Below are 11613 nucleotides of genomic sequence, written 5' to 3' on the forward strand. Positions count from 1 at the left end.
TTCGACTATTGAACCATGCCTGGATCGTCGAAGCGAATTGGATGATCAGGCTGAGGGCTGCGCCCTCTTCCCCTCTCTCTCCTTTCCTTAATATTCATCGTCGAGTCATCAAAGCCGTCAACTATTATCCATTGGCCAAGCCGCGACAGTCGCGACCTTGTGTCATCCATAGCGACACCCTCCACCGAGATGACGTGGCCGAGATAGGTGACGGATGTCGTGCCAAACGAGCACTTCGAGCGCTTGAGGTGCAGATGTTGGAGAATGTAGCAGAAATTCAAAATTTTCCTACGTGTCACCAAGATCTATCTATGGAGAAACCAGCAACGAGGGGAAGGAGAGTGCATCTACATGCCCTTTGAAAGGATCGATATGGTTGACTAGAGGGGGGGGGGTGAATAGGCAACTAACAATTTTTAACCTTTTCTTTACCAAATTAAACTTTGCAACAAAATAGGTTGTCTAGATGTGCAACTAGGTGAGCAACCTATATGATGCAATAACAACTACTACACAAGCAAGCAAGGGATGTAACAACAAGTAAGCTTGCAAGAGTAAAGGCACGAAATAACCAAGAGTGGAGCCGGTGGAGACGAGGATGTGTTACCGGAGTTCCTTCCTTTTAAAGGGAAGTACGTCTCCGTTAGAGCGGTGTGGAGGCACAATGCTCCCCAAGAAGCCACTAGGGCCACCGTATTCTCCTCACGCCCTCACACAATGCGAGATGCCGTGATTCCACTATTGGTGCCCTTGAAGGCGGCGACCGAACCTTTACAAGCAAGGTTGGGGCTATCTCCACAACAATCGGAGGCTCCCAACAACAACAACACCACCACGAAGCTTCACCACAATGGAGTATGGCTTCGAGGTGACCTCAACCCTCTAGGGTGCTCAACACCCAAGAGTAACAAGATCTGCAAGGGATAAGAGGGGGAATCAAATTTCTCTTGGTGGAAGTGTAGATCTGGGCCTTCTCAACCAATCCCGAGCAAATCAACAAGTTTGATTGGCTACGGAGAGAGATCGGGCGAAAATGGAGCTTTGGGCAACAATGGAGCTTTGGGGAAAAGATGTAGGTCAACTAGGAGGAAGAAGACCCCTTTATATAGTGGGGGGACACATCCAACCGTTACCCCACTGGGCAGCCCCGCACAGAGCGGTACTACCGCTGGGGCAGGGCGGTACTACCGCTGAGAGCGGCACTACCGCTCCCTGCTCAGCAGTACTACCGCGCGGAAGGGAAACCCAGGCCACTGGCCCCAGAGCGGTACTACCGCGGGAGTAGGAGCGGTACTACCGCTCGGAGCGGTACTACCGCTTCTACTATCGCTTGTAGTGCCGCAAAACCCGACACGAGAAAACATCGTCTCGAATCGAGGCGGTAGTAGGCGCGGTACTACGGCGGTACTACGGTCGAACCCTCGAGCGGTACTACCGCTCAACGGAGTGGTACTACCGCTGAGAGCGGTACTACCGCTCGGTGGAGCGGTACTACCGCTGGGGGGGCTTCGGCGGTACTACCGCTGTAGATCGCGGTACTACCGTTGGCACAGGACGAAGAAGGAAACGGAAGAGAAGTGTAGCTCCAAAGATGCGAAGGGAAGACGACGGGTGTGATAGGGATGTGTACGTGTTGATTCCACCCTGGTCTTACCAAAGCGGATCCCCTCTTAATAGTACGGTGACTCCTACGAAACTAGTCCACCAACAACGAAACGCAGGAGTTACACCATCTTGAATAAAACACCGAGGGGAGGAAATCGTCTCGTGCCCATGGATGATTCTCTGAAAGAACTTAACGCACACGATTAGTCCGCAAAAGCATTGTCATCAATCACCAAAACTACTGGGGAATAAATATGCCCTTACAATCTCCCCCTTTTTGGTGGATTGATGACAATACGGGATTTGCATAAACACGATATATATAGTAAGCATACAAACCCCACGGTCCTAACATGTAGATGGGCTCCCCCTAGATGTGTGCTATTTAGATAAGTGCTTTGGACTGCACAGCACACATACTAGGATCAAAGCTCCCCCTACATTTTAGAGACCAATAATCTAAGCATGGTGTATGAGAGCAACATAGATGATATAACAAGATAAGTACGCAACTCATAATCTAGATAGACATAGATAATGATACTGGAAATGAAGGTAGCATATGTCTTACACCATATGACTCGATCGTAAGTCTCACAGACAAACCAACCAAAGCAAATGCGCGGAAAACACGACAAGACACGAATAAGAGACGAAAGACACACTCGCAAATCCCTAAACTCTCTCCCCCTTTGGCATCGAGACACCAAAAAGGAGAGGGAGTGTTGCTACCGCTCCAGGTGAGAGCAAATGAGGGACACACGCATCAGAGCCCAGCGGAATCATCGGCACCACCGTCGTCAGTCTGGAAGTGCTCGGCCTCAGAGTCGGTCCACGGGCAGTGCTGCTGAATCCACTCCTCCTCCTCAGTAAGCTGGTCCTCAGATCCACTCTGGACAGTAGCACCCAACTGGCGCATGAGCTCCTTGTGACGACCACGAGCCTTCTTCTCAGCCACATGAGTCATGTACTGACCGTGAGCCTCCATGCAGAACAACTTCTTCATCTTAGACTTGAGCATCTTAGCCCAAGAGGGCTCTGCCTCAGAAGGCATGTAGTCATCATCCTCATCATCATCAGCTGCAGGCTCCTCCTCAGTCTCCATGGCAGCAGCAGACGAAGGGACTCCAGTCTTAGGGGCCTGAGTGCCCAGTTATCCTTCTTCCTCAGACGCTTGACATCATGGGAGATCAACTCCCCACACTCTAGTGGCACATTAGGATATATGTGATCCCAGGCTCTCTCAATGAGCAGTATGATGAAGGGACCATAGATCGGGCACTTGCGCTCGGAGATAGCAGACATCAGCTCAGACCACATCACATGAGAAATATCCAAAGACTCTCCGGTGGGTTTTTCCTTCTCATGCTGGCAGAAAAGGAGCATGTCCACAAGATAAGAGTGAACCTGGTCCAGATTCCCAATGCGAGGGAAAAGAGTCTCTCTGAAGATGCGGTGAAGGATATCCAGAAAGGCAGGCAGCTCATAGGTTTCCTTCTTTGTCTCCTGGTTGACCTTCAGAGTGCAGTAGGGCCAGAGAGCTTGCTTGTGGGTGCAATGGGCGCGGGCGTGAGGGCGAAAGCCAACAGGAGACTCAAGTCCAAGATCTTGCACCCCAATCAACTGCATAAACGCTTTCCACTTGACGGAAAGCAACTTGCCATTGGTCATCCAGGTGAGAGTCCTGTCGTCATCAGTCCCAAGGTGAACCGTGGCATAGAATTGGGCCACAATATCAGCATCAAAGTCCTTGTTGAATTTCATGACCCCAAGAATGTTCAGTTGAGTGCACATCTGAAGAGCTTCACCAAAGTAGTCAGGATCTTGCTCCATATGGTCAGTGTCGATGGAGTGCACGTTGACAAAGAAATTCTTCTTGGCTTTGAGAACATCGAAGAAGATGGCAAACTGGAACTTGGACCAGAACGGACGGTTGACCAAAGTGGGTTCTTGGGCAGCTTCATACGGGTTGCGGCGGCGCCTTGCCCAGAACTCCTTTTGCGGCATCTCTGGCACAGTCTTGCCGGGCTTGGGCTTGACCCCTGACTTCTTCTGGAGTTGAGGTGGAGGTGGAGGTGGAGGTGCAGCACTTGAGGATCCTCCGGCAGGCTCGGTGGTACGGTAGCGCTTGGACGTGGCACGTCCGGGATTGACACGACGAGCCTGATGCTCAGGGACCTCATCACCTGGAACCAAACACAAGAACACGCAAACAACCAGAAAGCACAAGCATAAGCCACAAAACACGAGCAAAAAGATCAATGAAGGGTAGAAGTGGAGTGGAGAGTGGTAGAGGGCGGTAGTACCGCGACATGCTAGCGGTAGTACCGCCATGAGCGGTAGCACCACTCCACAGGGAGCGGTAGTACCGCTCCAAGCGGTAGTACCGCCCTGGAGAGGGCGGTAGTACCGCTCGGGGCAGGGAAACTGTAGTTTCCTACTACCGTGGACAGATCCGGCACTACCGTCCTACCAAATTCAAAAATACTCCAACCAAATATCAATCCACACTGCCTAGAAGCATTCTCCATCCTACTCAAGCCTAGATTTGGCCAAAAATCTAAAGATGCAACTGCTACTGCCCCTAAGATGCTAGATTGGAAACCTAGACAAAAAGAACAAGAGAACGGGGGCAATACCGGCATCCATGGCAAGAGGACGAGGTGGGGATCGTTTCCACCGAAGGGAATGGAGAGGGACGGCCCGGAGAGGGAGATCCGCCGGAGCCCTCCCGCGGCGCCGGTTGCTGCAGAGAGAGAAGAACAGGCGAGGGGGTGTGCGAATGGGTATGGGGGAGAAGAAACTCCCTCTGCCCCCGATATAACCCCCCGCCCGCGCCTCTCAGCGGTAGTACCGCGCTGGCGGGCGGTAGTACCGCTTGGAGCGGTAGTACCGCTCGCCAGCGGCGGTAGTACCGCCAGCAACCGAAAACTGCTTCTAGACCCCAAAAAAACGCACGAAAAGGACGGGAATGCAAAGATACTAAAAACAAAGATCAACAAGACACCAAAAACACGAGTAACGAACCGGAACCCACTCCTTCAAGGCAACCAAACAAAAGAGGGCTCTGGCCTCTCTCAAGAGAGGGCGGTGGCCGGAGCCACCTATGTTTGAGTCAATTGGTATGGCACCGCGAAGAATTATCCTTGGGCCCATGACCAAAACTCGTCTTTGAAGCACAAGTACCATCAAAAATGGCTAATGTGAAAGAGTTGATCGTTTTATGCATAATGGGGGGAGGGAGAGTTCATTGAGAGAACAACACTCCCCTATGTCCATGCCTACATCTAAACTAGACAACAAGTTGAGTGTGGTGGGGGGTGCACGGGTTCAAGTCACATTGCTCAAATCAATGATATTTAGCTCATGCCTTAACTCGCGAAATCTTGCTTCATCCAAGGGCTTCGTGAAAATATCTGCAAGGTTATCATGAGTGTTGACATACTTGAGCTCGATCTCCCCTCGCCTAATGTGATCCCGGATGAAGTGATACCGAATCTCAATGTGCTTCGTCTTGAAGTGTTGCACCGGGTTGAGAGAAATCTTGATGGCACTTTCATTATCACACCAAAGAGGCACTTTGTCACAAATGACACCGTACTCCTTTAAAGTTTGCCTCATCCATAGGAGTTGAGCACAACAACTACCGGCCGCCACATACTCTGCTTCGGTGGACGAGAGAGACACACAACTTTGCTTCTTGGAAGACCAACTTACCAAAGAGCAACCAAGAAATTGGCACCCTCCGGAAGTGGACTTCCTATCCACTTTGTCTCCCGCCCAATCGGAATCCGTGAAACCTTCAAGCTTGAAGTTTGCTCCTCTTGGGTACCATAAGCCAAAGTTTGGGGTATGAGCCAAATATCGAAAGATTCGCTTGACCGCCACAAAGTGACTTTCCTTTGGTGCGGCTTGAAAACGTGCACACATCCCCACACTCAACATGATATCCGGTCTAGATGCACAAAGGTAAAGCAAGGAGCCAATCATGGAGCGATATACCTTTTGATCCACCGCTTTACCATTGGGATCGATGTCAAGTTGGCACTTGGTAGGCATTGGTGTAGACGCCGGCTTGACATCACTTAGCTTGAATCTTTTAAGCATGTCTTGAGTGTATTTGGCTTGGTTGATGAAGGTTCCTTCTCTTCTTTGTTTGATGTCAAAACCAAGGAAGAACTTCAACTCTCCCATCGAAGACATCTTAAACTTGGAGGTCATGAGAGCGGCAAATTCCTCATTGAAAGCTTTGTTAGGAGAACCAAAGATAATATCATCAACATATAGTTGGCATACAAACAACTCCCCGTTGACCTTCTTAGTAAAAAGAGTGGGATCGATTAGTCCTACTTCAAATCCACGATCTTGTAGCAACTCGGTAAGGTGGTCATACCACGCACGTGGGGCTTGTTTAAGGCCATAGAGTGCCTTATCGAGTTGATACACATGATCCGGGAAGTAGGGGTCCTCGAACCCGGGGGGTTGCTTGACATAAACCAACTCATTAATAGGACCATTAAGAAAAGCACTTTTCACATCCATTTGTTGCAACTTAAAGTTGTGATGAGAAGCATAGGCAATCAACAAACGTATGGATTCAAGACGAGCAACGGGAGCAAAGGTTTCACCGTAGTCGATACCCTCGACTTGGGAGTAGCCTTGTGCTACCAATCTTGCCTTGTTGCGAATGATGTTCCCATGAGCATCTTGCTTGTTCTTAAAGATCCACTTGGTTCCAATGACATTGTGGTTCCCGATGGCCTTGGCACCAATCTCCATACTTTGTTGTACTCGAAGTTGTTGAGTTCTTCATGCATGGCATTGAGCCAATCCAAGTCTTCGAGCGCCTCATAGACCTTTTGGGGTTCAACACAAGAGACAAACGCGTGATGTTCACAATAGTTTGCTAATTGTCTACGAGTGCTTACCCCCTTTCTTAGGCTTCCAACTACATTTTCCATGAGATGGCCTTGAGTGGTGAGCTTGGAAGCAATCTTCGCGGCGCGACGCTCTAATTCCTCCTCGGATGTGGAGGGAGGAGGGTTGACTTGATCATCTTGAGCGCCGTCTTGAGCTTGTTCTTGATCTTGAGCTTGTTCTTGAGCTTGAGTTTGCTCTTGATCTCGAACTTGCTCGAGGGGGAGAACTTGACCTTGGGCATCATTTAGAGGTTCTCCACCATCTTGAGGTTGATCTTGCCCTTGGTCTTGTTCACAAGGTTGAGGGCCTTCACTTTGTTCTTCGGAAGCGTGTGGGTCTTGATGAGGTGATGGCTCTACTTGAGTAGAGCATTGTCCTTCTCCTTCGGCCACAAGGGGTTCCTCAATGGGTAGGATTTGACCAATACCCATTCTTCTTATGGCTTGGGGAGGAATTTCATCACCTACATCACAAGTACCACTTTGCTCCACTTGGGAGCCGTTATTTTCATCAAACTCCACGTTACACGTCTCCTCAATGAGTCCGGTGGACTTGTTGAGGACACGGTAAGCATGAGAGTTTGTAGCATAACCAACAAATATGCCCTCATGAGCTCTAGCCTCAAATTTAGACAAACGAACACCTTTCTTGAGAATGAAACACTTACAACCGAACACCCGGAAGTACTTGAGGTTGGGCTTGTTGCCGGTGAGTATCTCATAAGGAGTCTTGTTCAAGCCTTTGCGGAGATAGAGCCGATTGGATGCATGACATGCGGTGTTGATGGCTTCGGCCCAAAAGTTGTACGGAGACTTGAACTCCGCCATCATGGTCCTTGCCGCATCCATCAACTCCGGTTCTTCCTCTCTGCAACACCATTTTGTTGAGGGGTATAAGGTGCCGCATATTGATGCTTGATCCCCTCATCACTAAGAAACTCATCCAAGGTGTAGTTCTTGAACTCGGTGCCGTTGTCACTTCTTATTGTCAAGATCTTTGCATCATGTTGGCGTTGGGCTTCGTTTGCAAAGTCGATGACGGTTTGTTGAGTCTCACTCTGCCTCTTGAAGAAGTATACCCAAGTGTACCTTGAATAATCATCCACAATCATCAAGCAATACTTTCTTCCTCCAAGACTATAAAAAGATGGAGGCCCGAAGAGATCCATGTGAAGGAGCTCCAAGGGTCTCTTCGAGTAGATGATGGTTGAAGGAGGGTGAGCCTTTTCATGAAGCTTTCCTTCGATACAAGCACTGCAAGCACGATCTTTGGCAAAACTAACATTTGTTAGTCCACGAACATGGTCCCCCTTGAGAAGACTTTGCAAAGATCTCATATTGACGTGGGCTAAACGGCGATGCCAAAGCCATCCCACGTCAACTTTAGCCATTAGGCATGTCGCGGTCTTAGTGGGTCGCTCCGAAAAGTTAACCACATAGAGACCGTTCTCGACATGCCCAACAAAGGCTACTTTAAGAGTCTTGCTCCACAAGAGGGCCACGGTATCAATATCAAAGAATGTAGCAAAGCCCATGAGTGCAAGTTGACGAACGGAAAGTAAATTGAATGCAAGGGACTCAACAAGCATGACTTTCTCGATCGTTAGATCATGAGAAATGACAACCTTGCCGAGGCCCAATACCTTAGAATGTGATGCATCACCCCACTCGACATTGGTGGGCATAGATGGAATCTCTTGCACGTCCACCACCAAGTCCTTGCTCCCGGTCATATGATTTGTTGCTCCACTATCGAGCAACCATGATCCCCCACCGGAAGCAAACACCTACACGAGATCAATGCTTGGTTTTAGGTACCCATTTAGTAATGGGTCCTTTGATGTTAGTAACAAGGGTCTTGGGAACCCAAATAGACCATTCAATGTACTCATAAGAAGAACCAACAAATCTAGCATAAACATGTCCATCACTAGCACGGCACAACACATATGAAGGGTTAAAGTCGCCGGCTTTGTTTGAGGAAATGCTTTTGCCCTTTTGGACATCAACTTCCTTCACTTTCTCCTTCTTCTTCTCAGAAGCACCCTCTCCCTCTTTCACGAACGTTTGTTTGAGAGGAGGAGGACGATTGGTCTTGTTGTTGTTCTTCTTCTTGCTCTTGGACTTGGGTGCAAACCCAATTCCTTCTTTGTCCACAACTTCCTTTTGATTGCTCAAAAGGTCGTTGAGGTTTTTCTCACCTTGAATGCAAGACACAAGGCCTTTCTCAAGTTGATCCTTCAACTTGGCATTTTCCTCCACAAGATGCACATGCTCACAACAAGGGTTAGTAGCACATGCATTATCAATTAATACCATATGAGGAAAGGTGGCCTTTTCCTTGATTAGCTTAACTTGGAGTTGAGCATGAGACTCTTTGAGGCTAGCATGAGTACCCTTCAAGACCTTGTGGGCCTTGTCAAGTATCTCAAACTCCTCTTTGAGTCTAGCATGATCAACCCCAAGTTTAGCCTTCTCGGAGGTTAGCACACGAGACATGACAAGAGCATGATCAAGATCTTTCTTTAACTTAGCATGGTCATCATTGTGTGACTCCTCAAGAGTCAAACGATGCACACGCTCTTCCTCAAGAGCATTAGAGAGATCCGATATCTCATCGGCATAGTCACGACTATGACCTTCCATCTTGGAGATGGTTTCTTCGTGAGCCTCGATCATGTCATTGGCCTCACCAAGTTGTTCCAAGAGAGCAACAAAGTGCTTCTTGGACTTTCCCTTGAGCTTACTCATAAAAGACTCAAATTCATTCACTTCCTCATTAGACTCAACATGTCCATCAATGCAATCCTCCAAGGAGGGATTAGTAATGATGGTGGTTGTGATGTTGGGGGTTACCTTGTTTGAAGCTTTAGCCATGAGGCATCTAGCGGTGATGTTTTCGTTGGGTGATTCGAAGAGAGACACCCGGGGAGTAGCAATGGCAATGGACGCCATGGCCGTTGCTTCTTCATTTTCATCATCATCGTCATCCTCTTGGTATTCTTCTTGAACCACCAACCCACGAGTGGGAGTCTTCTTGGCGAAGTTGTTCTTGTTGGGGAAGGACTTGGCTTTGTCTTTCCGAATGAACTTGCCACCATTGTCTTCCCGCTTCTCGTAAGGACAATCCGCAACGAAATGGCTCACATTGCCACAGTTGAAGCAAGTTCTAACTCGTTGCTTGCCCTTGACGCCACTTGAGTTGTTCTTGTTGAAGTTGGGTCTTGAGCTCTTCTTGCTCCAAAATTGTCTTGAAGCAAGGGCCATGTGCTCATGGTAGTCAAACTTGGTGTCTTCGGGGTTGCTTTCCTCATCTTCCACTTCTTCCTCTTCTTCCATAGTAACCTTGGCCTTCAAAGCAAGGTTAGGCTTCTTTGCTCTTTGAGAACGGAGCACCGCATTGTCGGCGGTCTTGTCCAAGATGCTCATTGCAACGAACTCATCCAACACTTCACTTGAGGTCATGGTGTGGAAGTCCGGTCGTTGACGAATGACGGAGGACATGGCCTTGTTGTAGGGCATCATGGCCTTGAGGAACTTCCGCTTGATCCAATTGTCATCCGTGTCCTTGCTTCCATGATCTCGAAGTGCCACCGCGAGTTTGGTCACTCTTCGAAAGAGCTCACGAGGTTCTTCATCTTCTTTCATTGCAAACTCATCGGCTTCATCTTGCACCACTTCATAGTTGGAGCGTTGAATGCTAGCACTTCCACGATAGAGACCCTCGACACATTTCCATGCTTCTTTAGCCACGACATGGGGTCGAAGGTGAGGGAGATCTTCGGGAAGGATCGCATCTTGGATGATGAAGAGAGCACTCTCATTGAATTGATTGTCCACGGCTTCTCGAGGGGTGAAGTTGCTTGGGTCATGAGGATAAAAACCTTCTTCAATGATTCTCCAAAGGTTAGTGTTCACATGTTTCAAATGACGCTTAAAGCGATAGACCCAATTATCAAAATCTTCATGTTTCTCATATTTAGGAGGTGGACCGGCATGATTCAAATGAGTGGAGGGGATTGGCCCTCCATAAACTGGGGGTTCCACATGGGAAAAGATGTCGGTGTCATTTCTACCACTAGTAGAAGGACTCTTTTCATTGTTAGCTTCCCCCTTGTCGGAGGTAGCATCCGTCACCTTGTTAGTAGGATCACCCACTTTCATTGGCGCGGTAGATAGTTTAAGTCCCTCTAGAAAATCATTAAACATGCTTTTAACCTCGGCCGTCATGGAGGTTTTCAATGTGTCTAAAGCCACATTGAATTCCTCACGAGAGACCGAGGTTCCCCCTTCGGCCGAAGACGAGATGGGATTCACACCGGAGTGTTCCTCCGCACCATCGTTGGTGTCAACCATACTCTCCGGACGACAAAGTCCTTAATAAAGAGACGAGGCTCTGATACCAATTGAAAGGATCGATATGGTTGACTAGAGGGGGGGGGTGAATAGGCAACTAACAATTTTTAACCTTTTCTTTACCAAATTAAACTTTGCAACAAAATAGGTTGTCTAGATGTGCAACTAGGTGAGCAACCTATATGATGCAATAACAACTAGTACACAAGCAAGCAAGGGATGTAACAACAAGTAAGCTTGCAAGAGTAAAGGCACGAAATAACCAAGAGTGGAGCCGGTGGAGATGAGGATGTGTTACCGGAGTTCCTTCCTTTTAAAGGGAAGTACGTCTCCGTTAGAGCGGTGTGGAGGCACAATGCTCCCCAAGAAGCCACTAGGGCCACCGTATTCTCCTCACGCCCTCACACAATGCGAGATGCCGTGATTCCACTATTGGTGCCCTTGAAGGCGGCGACCGAACCTTTACAAGCAAGGTTGGGGCTATCTCCACAACAATCGGAGGCTCCCAACAACAACAACAACACCACGAAGCTTCACCACAATGGAGTATGGCTTCGAGGTGACCTCAACCGTCTAGGGTGCTCAACACCCAAGAGTAACAAGATCCGCAAGGGATAAGTGGGGGGAATCAAATTTCTCTTGGTGGAAGTGTAGATCTGGGCCTTCTCAACCAATCCCGAGCAAATCAACAAGTTTGATTGGCTAGGGAGAGAGATCGGGCGAAAATGGAGCT

The sequence above is a fragment of the Triticum aestivum genome, chromosome 7B (genome assembly GCF_018294505.1).
Source record: "Triticum aestivum cultivar Chinese Spring chromosome 7B, IWGSC CS RefSeq v2.1, whole genome shotgun sequence".
In the NCBI taxonomy this organism is placed as follows: Eukaryota; Viridiplantae; Streptophyta; class Magnoliopsida; order Poales; family Poaceae; genus Triticum; species Triticum aestivum.